Source organism: Muscardinus avellanarius (assembly GCF_963383645.1).
Source record: "Muscardinus avellanarius genome assembly, chromosome: 17".
In the NCBI taxonomy this organism is placed as follows: domain Eukaryota; kingdom Metazoa; phylum Chordata; class Mammalia; order Rodentia; family Gliridae; genus Muscardinus; species Muscardinus avellanarius.
Genome location: NC_137803.1, coordinates 37,092,299 through 37,108,362, shown reverse-complemented (window position 1 = coordinate 37,108,362; position 16,064 = coordinate 37,092,299).

Genomic DNA, 16,064 nt, shown 5'->3' with positions numbered 1-16,064 from the left:
GACCCTGGGTTCAATCCCCAGTACTGCAAAAACCAAACCAAACAAAACAAAATCAAACAAACAAATAAAAATCAAAAGCTCAATCAGAATCTCAGACCACATGCTCATTCCAAAATCTCTCAACATAAGCTAACAGGTGTTATGTAAAAATGCCAGGATAATATATTTTGGGTAATGGAGAAGACAAACTATTTCTGGGGAAGAGTACAAAGAGAAAACTACAAACCAGGAAGCAAAACACAAAATATCACTAGAGAAACTGGCAGACATAGGTAGACTGTGAGCACCTCATAACCAGGAGAGAAAAACCCATCTCAACTCCTATTATATTCACACAAACATCCACATTAAAGACCAGTAGAAAAAAAGCCATGCTCAACTCCATATATAAATGCTGTTTACCTCACTATCTACATAAACAATATATACATACTTTTAAAAAGAAATATAAAATATAAATATAAAAATATAAAAATAAAAACCAAGAAAATTAAGGATAAAATCTATTCCACTGTGATTATCTCCATATGTGAGAATAAAAATATCAGAGTCGATACCATGTCTAGGGAAGGAGTTAGGAGGTCACCAAGGAAAAGATCACCAAATGTAGGTATGTCATTATCACTATGATCTACATTATTATGTGAGATTATGATGCACCAATAAAAAAATAAGAGTAATTAAATAATGGCCCAGAATCTTCCAGGAAAGTGGCGCACGCTTGTAATCCCTGCATTCAGGAAACAAAGACCAGGGGATCATGGTTTGTGGTCAGCCTCAGCTACTTAGTAAGGCCCTTTGTGACTCAGTGAGACCCTATTTCAAAAATAAAAATACTAAAAACTAGGGTTAGGGGTGTAGCTCGGAGTTACAATGCTCCTGGGTTCCATCCTCAGTACCACACATACACATAAAAAAAGACAACCACATATTTTATTGTTAACCCATTGCAACATATCTGGTTCTCAATAAGTGGTAAAATATGTTTTTCACCATTAGCAACAATAATTTTAAAGTTGTACTATTGCCTAGATTGAGAAATTCACTTGACTAAAAAATAGAGTGTATATCGATTGGAAATAATCAACTGAAATTTTTGAGAAGAAAACATACCTGTTGAAAGCTGCTACATGTGCTTAAAATTAGACTACAGCATGCGTTTCACAGAAGGAACAAAATGCAATAGAAGAAAGTTCTTCCAAATACCCTCCTAAAGAAAATCACAGTAGGTCTATGGGTAACATCATACTCTCTATCTTAGTGCCATGTGGTGGAGCTTGCTCTGAGGCCTGATTATGCTTTCAATTACCCCAGGACTAAGTATTTCTCAAGTGATAAGTATAGGGTGATTTGGCATTTCAGACCTTTCCTCTGCAGTAGCATTTCTCAGGAATCTACCAAAGAGAATGTGACATTGCCAGGATAATTTTGAAGAACATTTTATTTAGCTACAATTCTGCTGTCATTTTCTATATGTTTGGTATTTCACTCCCCTTTTGATTAATAGAGACATTCTCATAAATAAAAGATCTTAGTCTCTTGAAACTGTCTGTCTTGCTTTCTTATTTCCCCTGTGAAGTCATAATCCCCCATTTGTGACATCACAGTCTTTCCACTGCAATCAACAGTGATGTTTCAAGCTGGGGATTAAATGCTTCAGAAGAGGAAGACTTTACAAGAGCAGAGGGACTCTCAAGGAATAAAGATCCAATTAGCATGTAAATGCCCTTCTTAATTAAAAAAAAGGAAGAAAAGCAAGGGATGAGTAGATAGTCTCAGTGATTGGAATGGTTTTCTTTGAAATAATGAACCTGGCCTTCCTCTTCACACCCTTTTCTACTCTCTGCTTCCTGCCCCCTCCCCATGGCTCAACACCCTCTTAGGGAATGTATTATCAAAATTAAGAGCAACTAAAGGTAGAGGGATCCTATAAACTGTAAATGTTGGTAATTTCTTTGGGGCCTATTAACTTGGAGAAATAGCTATCAAAAAACATACATGATCTGGCTTTATTTTTACTAATATCACTTGACTCTAACCTCCATCTCCATCACTAGTTTTGACAATGTTTGGTCATACAACCTTCAGTTTATAACATCTCAAACTTCTTTCTCTTGAGAATTTCACTCCGTGTTATGATTTTTTTTCCAAGAATATGCTTCCTTCTCTCTCTTTTAACACGTTGTCTTTTGTAAGATTAAAGCTGAGACATCAGTGAGACACGTGGTTGACTCTACATTATAATATTGATTTTTTTTATCTTTCAGCACCATGACACTTTCTTAGCATGTGTCATAATTCTACTATATGGTTGTGGGTCTGATGTTCATGTGTAACATCTGTCTTCTCCTCTCAGTTATGTACTTCTTGAATATAAAGAAGATATCTTTTATAGTCATCCCTGCACTTTCACACTTCTATCAATATCTGTTGGATACATTCAAACATATTAAACTTATAAATTAAGGGTATAGGATGAGATTCTATGGAAGATTAAATGGCTTCTGAGTTCACATCATACTCTACATTACATAAATCTCGATATAACTCTAGTTGTCCTCAGCAGATACCTATTCTCTCTAGTTTCAACATTACCTTGTAAAAATAGAAGATGACTATTGATATGGTACATAATCAGTAAAGGGGTCTCATTATTTGGATTCATAATATACAACTATTTAACATTAATATATATGTATGAGAAGACTGACCAAATAATTAACATCCAATGGGAATCCTTATGTGAGTAAAACGATGTGCTAGTTATAATAATTCTTGGACCATGTGTATAAACCAGGACTGTCTTAATTTACTTGTAATAAAAGTTATTCTATGTAACAAATATGGTGGGAGAATTAAAGACCATAAATATAAAAATGTTACTTAACATTTAACAGCAGATAGAATACTGGAAATGTTGTATATATAAACCCATTTACTATAAAGTGATGTATTCTTTTTAAGTGAGTAGTTATAAAGTGTATAGATGCTCAGAGTAAATAGCTATGAAGAGATCAGTGATTATTTCTCAAGAATGGAAGAACAAATTAACCATGTACTAATAGACAAGTTCTTCAAAAGACCCCACTCTATTGTGACATAACTTCAGATTGTTATATACTAATGCATTAAACTGACTTTACTTATGGCTACAACATCAGTTTGTAATGGAAAGAAATAGAAGAGAGTTAAATATTGTGTATACTAGCAGCATTTGTTTTTTAAGCAAAACACTCTCTTGGGAAAGATGATTTAATTATTCTATCACTCTAATAAATATTGACAATGTCTAGGTTTTCTGCAAGTGATCAGCCACATTGAGTTGATGTATGAATTGTTTAATAGATGCTAGGCACAAAGAATTTAATTATTATGCTGTATAGATATAACATGCATATAAGATGATGACTTTATGTCTTTCCTTCCTTTTTGTTAAAAATGTGAGATATAAGGGATTTTAATTGAGCATGACATCAATGCTATAATAATATTAGTTCATAACTGGATTTGCTTTATAAAAGAGTATTAAGTCTATGTATGGGTAGGTAAATCAGTAAGAGGTGTTATTTGGAACCTTGTTTTGGACAGTTTACCAATTGCCTTTTATCCTAAAGTTGTTGTAACCTGCTGTGATACAATGCTTCAAGAGAAAATACGTTATAAAATGGTTCAAAATTAAACTTTTAATTCATTCAAAAAAGAGGATAAAATCATAAAAACTTGGGTTAAAACACATATTAATCTCCATTCAAAGAATTTTCATCTTTAAAGAAACTCACAAGTCAAAGAAATCTTTAGAATATTACAAATGAGGAAGATGGCGACCGAGAAAAGCGGGGCTTAAGAGCCCCACTAACAACCAATCTCCATTACCACAAAATCAGCGCCTTTCATAGCCAGAAAACACCATCACCAGAGAAACAAAAAAATCACCAGGCTCCAGAGAGAAAGCTGACTGAGAACAGAGCTCAGAGCCACAGAGGAGATACACCAGCGTCACGCCCGAGGACGCGGCAGCAGCGCCATACTGCCGGCGGCAGCGGCGATTTCACCAGATGGCTACAGCAAGCCGAGGTAAACCGCTGCGGAACAGCCAGGCGGGATCTTTTGGCGCAGGGAGCATCTAAAGCTCCCAGTGGCTGAGCTCAGCACACGCTGCAGGGACTCAGAGTGGAACAAAAAACCAGAGAAGAAAAAAATACGCCAGTCTCACGGCCGAGGGCGTGGCAGTGGCGCCATATTGCCACCGGCGGCAGCAGCAGTGAATTCACCGAGTCCAGTACAGCTACATCTGCGAACTCAAGAACAGTGAGTCAAATTGCGGGCCACAGAGGAGAAATCCCAGTACTGTACTCCCTGGGACTTGACCCAGTGGGTGAGTGGCGGTGGCAGAGATATCACACCATAGGAAAACGTGCAACCTGGCACCCCCCATAGTCTAAAGCAGCCTCTATCGACTTCCTGGGTCGGAGACTCTGTGATACAACCCAGTAAAGGAGTAGTGGGGTCAGAGATACTACAGACTCGAGATCCAGAACACCTTAAGTGAAGTCATAGTGACCCAAGGGAAGAACCCAGAGAAGGCACAAACTTCCGAAATCATGGGAAAGAGGAATAACACTGAAGCAATGAATGCCCACAACCCCACAACATCAGAACCCGATAAAACAGAAAATCAGAGATTTCTAGAAGATAAAATCAGGAAAATAACTGTAGAAATAATAGAGGTGCTTCGAAAAGAATTCAGAGAGAGCCAAAAAGAGATAAAGGATGCAATTAATGAAGTAAAGGCCTCGATTCAAAGCATGAACAACTGATTAGACCACATGGAGAACAGAATCTCGCTCTTAGAAGATGATCATTCAAAAAATGAACGCATAGTTTCTAATCTAAAAAAAATATCCGACAGCAGGAATCTGACATTGAAGAAATATGGGCCCATTTTAAGAGAGATAACCTAAGAATAATTGGAATAGAGGAGGGAAAAAGAAAGTGAAACCAAAGGGATCAACAATCTCTTCAAGGAAGTAATAGCAGAAAATTTTCCAAACATAGAGCAAGAGGTCAATACGCAGGTGCAGGAAACTTATAGAACTCCCTTTAGACAGGATCAGAGAAGAGGATCCCCACGCCACATAATTGTCAAAATGACCAATGTGGAAGCCAAGCAGAGAATCTTAAAGGCAACAAAAACAAAGGACCAAGTGACATTCAGAGGCAAACCAATTAGAATCACTCCAGACTTCCCAAACCAAGTCATGAGAGCCAGAAGGGCTTGGAGTTACATATTCCAAACTCTGAAAGAAAACAACTTCCAGCCAAAAATTTCCTACCCAGCAAAACTATCTATCAAATTAGATGGATAAATAAGAAGCTTCAATGACAAACAGAAACTGAAGAAATTTATGTCTTCAAAACCAGCACTAGAGAAAATACTCAAAGAGATTAACTACAAAGAAGAAATAGGTAACACACACCAGAACCAGAGAAACAAGATTTTCCATCCAACAGACAACTAAGATTGGTTATCTGTGGAGATTCATTATTTATGTTAGTCTTTTACCTATCTCTAAATTGTATTGTTTGCTTTTATTGTTGCTAATTTTTAGGATGTCTAGTTGGAATATTAATATACCTTCAGATATAGCATTTGGAAATATTTTATCCCATTCTATTAGTAACTGTTAACTCTGTTTACATTGTCTTTGGATATACAATATTTTTTTTTATTTTTTAAGGAGTTTGTATACTCTTCTGTTGCCTGTGCCATTGAAATCATATCCAAGAAATCACTGCCAATTTCAATGTTGTGAGGTTTTATGACCCAGATTTTCTCCTAAAAGTTTATAGTCATAAGATTTATATTGAGGTCTTTTATCTATTTTGAGTTAATACTTGTATATGGAATTAGGTAAGGGTCCAACTTTATTCTTTTCCATGTAATTATTATTTTTCAACAATATTTAGTTAAAAGATTATTATTTCCACCACCAAATGTTCGTGGAAACCTTGTCAAAAATAACTTGACAATATAGGGAAGAATTTAGCTCTAGGCTTTTATTTAACTCCAATGGTTTATATATCTGTCTTTAGAACAGTACTACACTGTTTCAATTATTGTAGCTTTATATGGTTTGAAATCAGAAAAATATATCTTCTAGCTTTGTTCTTTTTCAAGATCATTTTGGGTATCTAGAGTCCATATCCCATATTAGGATAGATTTTTTTTTGAAAAATAAATATATAAATATATGATAGTTTCACCTAAAAATATAGAAAAAAATATTCTCTGGTAAGAAAGAAAGCAAAAAGAAATATTGAAACATTTTCATGTAATTTTAATTTTTCAACATTATTTAGTTAAAAGATTATTATTTCCTCCACCAAATGTTTGTGGAAACCTTGTCAAATATAACTTGACAATATATAGGAGAATTTAGCTCTAGGCTTTTATTTAGCTCCAATAGTTTATATATCTGCCTTTAGAACAGTACTACACTGTTTCAATTATTGTAGCCTTATATGGTTTGAAATCAGAAAATATACATCTCCTAACTTTGTTCTTTTTCGAGATCGTTTTGGGTATCTAGAATCCATATTCCATATTAGGATAGATTTTTTTTTCTGAAAAATAAATATATAAATATATGATAGTTTCACCTAAAAAAAAAAAGAAAAGAAAAAAAGTATTCTCTGGTAAGAAAGAAAGCAAAAAGAAATATTGAAATGTTATCTTTATGTTATCAAAAGCTTGGTATCAGACAAATGAAACTGTTATGTTAGATTATCATTTTTAATTTTGGATAAATTTCTATAATACTAGATGTCAACCACTAAGCCAAGCATGGGAAGGAGGGATGGGGAGGGAATGGGGTGGGGATCGGGTGGGGGTTTACTGGCGATGTGTGCATGTATGTCTACAAAAGTTTTCTTTGTATCCCACTATGATGTATGAATACAGTGCACCAATAAAAAATTTTTTTAAAAATTAAAAAAAAAGAATATTACAAATGAGCTGGATGTGGTGGCACATGCCTGTAACCTCAAGTTCTTAGGAGTTTGAAACACAAGGATCAAAGCTTAAAAGCCAACATTGAATTTAGGGAAACCTTCAGCAAGACACTGTTTCAAAAATAAATAAAAAGGGCTAAGGAGAGGGCAGCTCAGAGCTATAATGCCCCTGGGTTGGACCCACAGTATTGCCACTCCTTTCAAAATATTACAGATGAAGTGCAGTTCAGAAAGAATTTACTTGTCTTCTGCATAGCAAGTAGCAGGGCTACCTATGACAAAACTCTAGTATCTTGAGTCCCAGCTGCTTGCAGTAATTTTTATGCTGATTCTCCTTGGTGAGTGCCTCATCCTAACAAGATACATAATTTGTAGCTACTAATATAGTGTTAAAAGTTTAAAGCAACTCTAGGTGTATAGAAAGACATTTGTTGCTTTCAAATGAAAATGAGAACCTGTATCCCTCCCTTTATTTTTAAATCTTCAAAACAGATCCAGAAATGTCATTAATCTCAAACACTCATTACCTATGAATCAAAGGCATGAGAAATCAGAAGCATAAGGCAAATCAATGGAAGCTTATTTGCTCTAGAAATATACACTATATTGTATTTTCAATTTTTTTCTAAAAATTTCAGATACTATCAAACATTCATAGAAAGAAAGATTGTATTTCTCTGTAAAGATGGATAAAGTAGTAGTTAGCTTAACTATTTTCTTACTTTCTATAAGTCACATGACAAATTTGGTTGATACTTCTCAAAAAGACAAATCTCACCAGCAAAATAATCATTATATTTCAACAAAAAATATATTTCAACAAAAAAAGAGTAGTTACCAATATTAATATAGGTCCTATTATATATCAAATATAATTCTATATTGATATGTATATACCAAATATAATACTCAGAAATACCCTATATCATTGGTACTATTATTATTTCCTTTGGTATGCAAGGAAATAATGGCGTAAGACACAATATAAGTTGCAGAAGACATAAAGATACAGATGTGAGCTTAGAATCTCTATCATGACTGGGGTGCATGTATCATTCATTGGACTCATAGACTGATGACTTGATGACTGAAATGTCAATAAGTTATGGAGGTATGAGGCACTATGAAATTTAGATGGAGTAAATTTTCTATTTTTAAAAGTGGTAATCAGGGAATTATGTAGAGATGAGGGTTTCTTGCTTCTTTTTCTGAATCTAGGAAGACATTATTGAGGTATAGAAGGGATTTTTTAAAAAAATGACCAATAGTGGGAAAATAGAAGAACTGAAATATAGTTAGGTGAGGTAGGAATGAATGGACCAATTTATAAAGATGGGAGATTTTTGTGATGCAAAAATGGTGATGGTAATAATAATGTGTAAAGCACACATTCAGTAATTAGGACAGCTAGGCACTCATTATGAATACTCTACCAACCAACTGTTTGACCCAGTAAATTTCTCATCTGTAAAATAAAACAAATTAACCAAATGACCTCTAAAATTGTCCAAGTTTTAACTAATTCTGTGAATTTATATTATAAGGAAAACTGGTATTTTCATCTTTATTTTATGAATTAAGAAACTGAGGTTGCAGAGAAATTAAATGATTTGCCAAATGTAGCACATGTGGTGAACAAGAGAACCAGGTCTAGGACTTAAGTCTTTTGCCATCAGGCCCTCAGATGAAGTGCATAGAAGAAGGGACAGTTGGGGACATTATTTACTGCATCCGTTATTTCAAAGTAAAATCTCTAAATATTTAAATAGCTTTAATAAAAATTCAATTTTTTGTCATCAACGATGACTTCTTATAAAAACATTTTGTTTAAAAGTTTAAGAAAAGCAGTTGGGCGTGGTGGCGCACACTTGTATTCCCAGCATTTGGGAGGCTGAGACTGGAGGATTGCTGTTCGCAGACAGCCTCAGCTATTTAGTGAGGCCCTTTGCAACTCAGTGAGACCTGGTTTCAAAATAGTTTAAGAAAAGCTGGATATGGTAACACCGGCCTGTTATCCCAGGACTTAGGAGGCTGACACAAAAGAACTGCAGGCTCAAGACCAGCATCAGCAACTTAGCAAGACTGTCAGTAACCTAGTGAGAACATGTTTAAAAAAAGAGTAGTTCAAAGGTAGAATGGCCCTGGTTCAATCCCCTGTAGTAAAAGAAAAAATGTTTTAAGTCGGTATAATGTATCAACAGTTATTTTTGAGAAGTTTATTTGTCCCTTTAGAGTCTTTTTATGCTGTTGTTGTTGTCGTCGTCGTCTTTGAGGGAGCTTTCTTTTTTTGTCTTTTTCTTTGAGACAAAATTTTGGTCCAGTTAGACCACTGGAATAACCTGTACTCAAGGCTTGTTATTATTCATTTTAAATAGCATTTCTCTTTCTTGCCTTTTTTCCCACACTATATGAAAGAAAAAAAATCATATTTCTTAAAGATGATGTGGCTTGGTTTGTGCTTGAAAAAAACAATATAAAAGAAAAGGAAGGAAACAAAACAACATACACATGTGCTCTCTCGCTCACACACGCACATGCGAGCATAGGACTCACTGATCCTGCAGTTGTTCACAGTGAGGTTCGCCCATCAGAGCTGAAAATAACCTATATTTTATTTCTCTTATTTTTAGAAAACTGCCATGGACACAGGGGTGGCCGAGTGGCCAGCTGTGCCCTGAAATGCCTGAAGCCATTGCAATCAGTGCTCCACTGTCTGAGGCTCCCAAAATGAAACACTTTGAACACTCATTCAAAGGTGTGAAAGCATGAAATTGGCACAATGGCCAGCCACTACAGCACTGCCCGTTTTTTTGCACTGCCTTCTGCTCCCCTTTTCTGCCCTATATGCTCTTTGTCCCTTGATTCTGACAGTTCTTCAAATGTCTGCTTAAAGAGCTGTGGCAGCCTGGGAGAGAGAACTGGAATGTGTGCGGAGAGAAGACTCTATTTTGACGTAAAGAAACCTGAGGAAAAACAATTGCATTAAAAAACTCTGAGCAAGTTGGCTTCGGTAGGATCCACAGACCCAAAGATAAATGAACAGACAGACGGACACATTTATGGTCTGATCAGTTTTCTGCTCAAATCAAAGAATCTCAGCCTTTAAACAAATGCATCAACACGGTCTCTATGTCATTTCCATCTCCTTTTTTTTTTTAATCTTCACACTCAGCTTGATTCACTTGGGACATTGTCTTTGGTGCTTTGGGATCCTTGTGCTGGATCTTTCTCATAGAGAGTAGGTTCTCCCATAGCTCCTGTCAATAGTTTTACTGGATGCATTACTGAATGAAATGAAGACACCATTAATTTATAATTCACACAGGAATAGCTGGAGAGAAAGTTACCCAAAATGATCCTGTTTAATATTAAAATATCTCAGATCATAACAGTAAATTTTACCCCATCCATATTCTTGTGTATTTTTTTTCAAGAATAACCCCAGCTTTCTTAACTACCAAAGTTTTTATTTAAGAGTCTACCAAACACAGTTTCTCTAGGAAGTTTCCCTTTATTGCTAATTTCTATCCAACAATGCATTTTCATGTGTAGGTAGATGATATTTTCATCATCCCATTGATTTTTATTCATGTTTTTTTTTAATCTATAATCCTTCCCAAACCTCTTCCATTTGTTTAGTTATCCAGAGAAGTCTAGGGTTTCTGCCTTAGGGATAAAGGGCCTAACAAGACAATGAGGACAAAATAATAAATTCTCAGCTTTTTTAAAATTGGTGCATTCTAGTTATGCATCTTTATTTATTAATTTTATTTTATTTATTAATTTGCTTTATTTATTTATTTATTTATTTTGGTTGTACTGGGGTTCTGGGAAACCCTTCTACCTTTGGAATACTCTATCAGACCTATTTTACTAGTATTTTTTTAAATTTGGAAACAGGGTCTCTTAAGCCAGCGAGGCTGGCCTCGAACCTGTGTGATCCTCCTGTCTCTGTCTCCCAAGTACAGGGATCACAAGCGTGTGCCACCATGCCCATCTTATTCATTTATTTTAATGGTGCATTATTGTCATACATCTTAATGGGGTGCAAGATGGTGTAGACATACATGCATACATCATTCATTTAGCCCTTCCCCAGTGCTCAGGATTTTCATTTTTAAACAGAATTTCAAAACTCAAAGTGGAAAGAAAAGACTTTGGATCTCAAAACTCAATCTCTGCCACAAACAGTAAATGTAAAAAAGAATGTATAGAGGAAAAAGCCTGTATTTCTATTCTGTATTTAATAACATATTCAATGTGAAGGACAGACAGATATCAGAGAGAAAATAATAATTAGATATTGAGGCTGTTCCCAAGAATTGGAACATTTCTACTAGACTAGAAGTATCAACATTTCTACCATACTAGGAACAAAAATTGCATATAATGCACATTACATGTAATGAAAATGTATGCTTCTATGGTCAGAGATCATGAGCCACCTCTTGTCATTTTTCTTTCTCAGTCTCACCACTCACTTAAGAAAAATGCTGTGCCAGTCTTGGGTGATGGATGTTTATGCATTTATGCTCTTGATTACAGGTCATTTGAAAGAAAGAACTGTTCTTTTCATTTTTGTACAATCCATCCTCACTTACTATAACAAGTTCCTAATAACCAATGCCTAGGCCCATGTTATTCAAATTCTGGTTGCTTCTGTCTTTATTTGTTTTCCTACAGGCTGTTTTCGTATTTGTCCATTGGCCTTCATTATTCTCCGTGGCTGTCTCAGTGTTTGATGTTATGTACACAACAGTTTTCTACTCATGTTCCTATTAAGAAATAAAGGGACCTCTCAAAGAAGCTCGCCAGTAGAAGTCCTCTCAATTCTTCACTGGCCAAAAATGTTGCATTGACAAAATGGAATAAGTTAGTCTCTAACAAAGGCACTGGGACAATTTTCTAAAATTACAGAGAATTATCCAAGTTATTGGAGAGAGATGAATAATCCCCCAAGGTTAGATTTTGTCCAAAAAGAAGAAAAGTGTGATGATAACCATGTCTGATAAAGTGAAAATATTAATTATGACACCTGACTTTTTGAGTATTTAAGGTACTGTGCTGAACAGATAAGTATGTTATTTCATTTAGTAAACATAACAATCTTGCAACAGATAGATATGCATGCTAAATCCCACATAAATGAATAGACATGTCTAAGTTAATGGGGGTAATAAATGACAGAAAGGAGAAAAGAGGTTTAAAGCAATACTGTCTGCCTATAATGCTGTTGCTGTTTTTGGTGTTCCACAGTGAAGACTTTAAAAGAGCATATGCTTTTGAAGTCAGGGAGTTTAGATACAGATGCGTCGCATGAGTTCAATGAACTATTTGTTAGGGTTACCATGGTCACTTCCTTTAATGGGTAATAGGCTTATCTAAACATAGTACTTGCTGATTGTAAACTTTCTTGTAATTGGAATATAAAGACTACTTTCAAATCTTTCTCTCAGCCTGCCCATTAATGATCTGTTTAAGGGTCACTAAAAGTCTAGATTTCTTTGTCAATTAAACTGAGTTAGAGGAGGCTAGAAACCAGACTTAGTGGATGATTTAATCAAACTAAAATGAACTTGTTTTATTTTCCGAAGATAGTTTGGCTGAGTTACTCATCACTGGACCTTCAAACTAGAGTTGTGATCTCATTTTAAGAGGAGACAAACATTATCTGATGATGTTATCTTTGTAATGATCAAATGTACACAGTTTCGTAAAGTGCTCGTAAGACCTCCAAGCTGATCACTACCTTTCCAAATCAATGATAAGAATTGTCACAGTCTTCCTGTCCAGCCATGGCTTTACCCATATTTGACACTTACTCAGCCTTTAAGGCAAGCTTCCCTTCAAATTTGCTTTCCTCATTACTTTTAAAGACTTGAACAATAATCCTAGGATTTTGTATTAGTATACACGCCAGTTTTTACTCTACAATGGCACATTGTTGTATAACTATTTAATATGTGGAACCAGTGATTTTTGAAATCCCAGAAACAGTGAGGTAAAGTGATGATAATTCTCTTCCATTCTCTTGTAGTTATTACCAGCTACTGTGGCAGCGAAATGACCGGTCCATTATAGATGTTCTATGAAAATATTTTTCAATGTCTACTAATTTACCTTTTGCTTAATTTAATTGCTTTCATATTGCTCTGGTAATACAGTCTGAGATATAAACACACAGCAATATGGAAAGGGAGTGTATTTGATGGGCGGATTAGATACATTCAACACAGCCGGAGAAGATATGGCCTGGGAGCAGCATAAGCAATTAAGTATTTTCCAATCATTCTTGACGGGATAAAATTTTGTACACTATTTTCACTTGTCTGATTTCTGTTTAATTTTAATTTTATTTGTCTTTAGCTCAATGCAAATGTGGACCCCTTTTAGGGATAAAATAAATAGTCTTAAAGTATAAGCACACTTGACAAATTTTTCACTTTGTTTTACACAACTAAAACACTAAAAGATGCAAGTGGAGAATTTAACCATCAGCTACTGGATGTGCTGATGAGATAAAAAGAAAAGTATATTTGCCTGGCTTCATCTACTGCTTTCTGTAGTTCTGTGGCCTCAAGCTGCTTACTGCAAATTAGATTTTGCCTTAATATGCTAATGTTTAATAGGGGAATTGGGCTCTAAATAATTAAGTTGCGAGAAGTACAAAACTAAGGCAATCTATTAATGCAATATGAACATCCCTTGATTATATTTGTAGAGTGAATTTACCTGCTTTAAATGGTGAATTAAAATTGAATGGTAAATTGAAATTTAGAAGAAAATGTGATAATAAAACATCACTGTCCTTTTTTTTCCCTTTTGCTGTTTAAAATGTCAGAGTCGCTACTATTAAGATAAGGGCACTTTGTGATAGTGAAGTCACAAAAGCATTTCTTAATTGATAAATCTGTTTTTAGCACCCTCTACTCAGTCCCAGTCCCCTTTCTACTTGGACCAAAGAAAATTATTTCATTATATTTAATGGGTATTTTTAACCATTGTATTAAAAATATAAAATACCTCTACATATTGCATGAAATTTGAAATCATGTAAAAATATTGTGAAATATAATTCATATTCTGCATCTATGGCAGGGGGTTTGGTTCTAGAAATCCCTGCAGATACCAAATCCCTTATATAAAATTGCCTCTTATTTGACACACATTTTCTGTTAGTTTAAATATTTCTATATTACTTATGATATCTAATGCAATGTAAATTAAATGTAAAAAGTTGTTATACTGTTTTGTTTGGGGAGTAAAGATAAGAAAAAGTTTATACATATTTAATACAGAGGTAATCACTGGGCATGGTGGCACAAATCTGTAATTCCAGTATTTGGGAAGCTGAGACAGGAGGATTACAGGTTTGAGGCTTGCCTCAGCAATTTAAAGAGGCCCTCAGCAACTTAATAAAACCCTGTTTCAAAATAAAAAGCGAAATAAAGCCTTGAGTGTAGCTCATAGTTAAAATACCCCTGGATTCAATCCCAGTACCACAAACAAATACACACACACACACACACACACACACACACAAACACACACACACACTTAAATGTAGTTGTTTTGTAGAATATTATGAATCTGCTCTTGTTTGAATTCACAAATGTAGAATCTGTGAATATGGAGGGATGAATGTACATATACCATATACAAATGCATAGTTGCCTTTTTTGTTGTTGTTGTTTAGTAGCCTTGTCAGTAACTTCAAAAATTTCAAAGTCAATATCTTTTCTGCTTTCAGGTTTTAATGGGAATTCATCTGGGTGTTGTAGTATATTATCTGTTGTGTGAATGTATTTTAAAATAAATTTTCCAAGATTCTGATGCAGGCCTTGGAAACATAAAAAACAAAAGTCTTTTTTAGAATAAGATTCCTAGGCACGGAATAAAGTATAAAATAAATCTAAAGATGAAGTTCACATAGTGAATTGTGCCTTGGCATTTAGGGTAGAAGCTCCATTCTCAGATTCAGGACATTACAGGTCAAATTTTGATTGGTATCTGATGAATGGTATGACAATGAAGGGGTAGGTACGTGTTATGGTTTGAATCTGAAATGTCGTCCCAAAAGCTTAAATATTGAAAGCTTGGTCTGCAGTGCAATAGGGTTAGAGTTAGCGCCTATCTGGAGGAGGTAGGTCACTGGGGACATGGCTGTGAGTACTGTCTACCCATGTTCCTCTCTTTCTCTCTTTGCTTCCTGGATGCTATGGGCTGAGTAGCCTCTTTCTGCCATTTTCTGTCATCACGATTTTATTTCTTTAGAGTGATCACATGGACTGAACCTTTAAAACTATGAAGCAAATAAACCTTTCCTTCTTTAAGTTGTTCTCATCAGATGTTTTAACACAGTGGTGAAAACCCTGGCTAACAGTGAGAGAGGAGAGTGAAGGCCCAGCACTAACTATAGTGGTGATGACTCCATCTTGCAGACTACCAAATGGACTCTGGAATCTCTGGGCTTTGGGGCCAACTCTGATGGTAAAGAGCCCATTAGGATTCTATGTGAAGTGAGAAGTGAATCTTTTCTGAAAGAAAAGAGAACTGAGGGCAGAAAAGAAAGCACTGGGCAGGGGCACCAATGGCCTGTGGAAGCACAGATCTGCTTTGAGGAAGGCAGGTCGGGCTCTAGAGGGCAAATGAATAAACATGCCCTGAAAAATCCCTACATGAAGGTGAATGGAGGGGACAGTAAAGTGAAAAACAACCAAATAAATAAATGTCAACCAAATAAAGAGTCATAAATATTTTCTGAATTTCTCATATAGTCCATGCTAGTCCATGCTATCTATTCTGTTTCCTTGAAGAATTGAATTATGATTCTTGGAAATCACTGCCTTATTGTATTTTCCCATGGCCTTGCCTTAATAGATGATGAATTGTTAACTAGCACCTGCCACAGACAGGAACCTTTTGCAGTCACATGAATCTTCACCCTGTGAACTGCAATTAAGTCCATACTTTGCTTCCCAATTTAACTCATTAGCACAGTTTTGAAAAATAATTAATGGAGAAAAGTTTCACATTTGAGCATAGAAACTCAG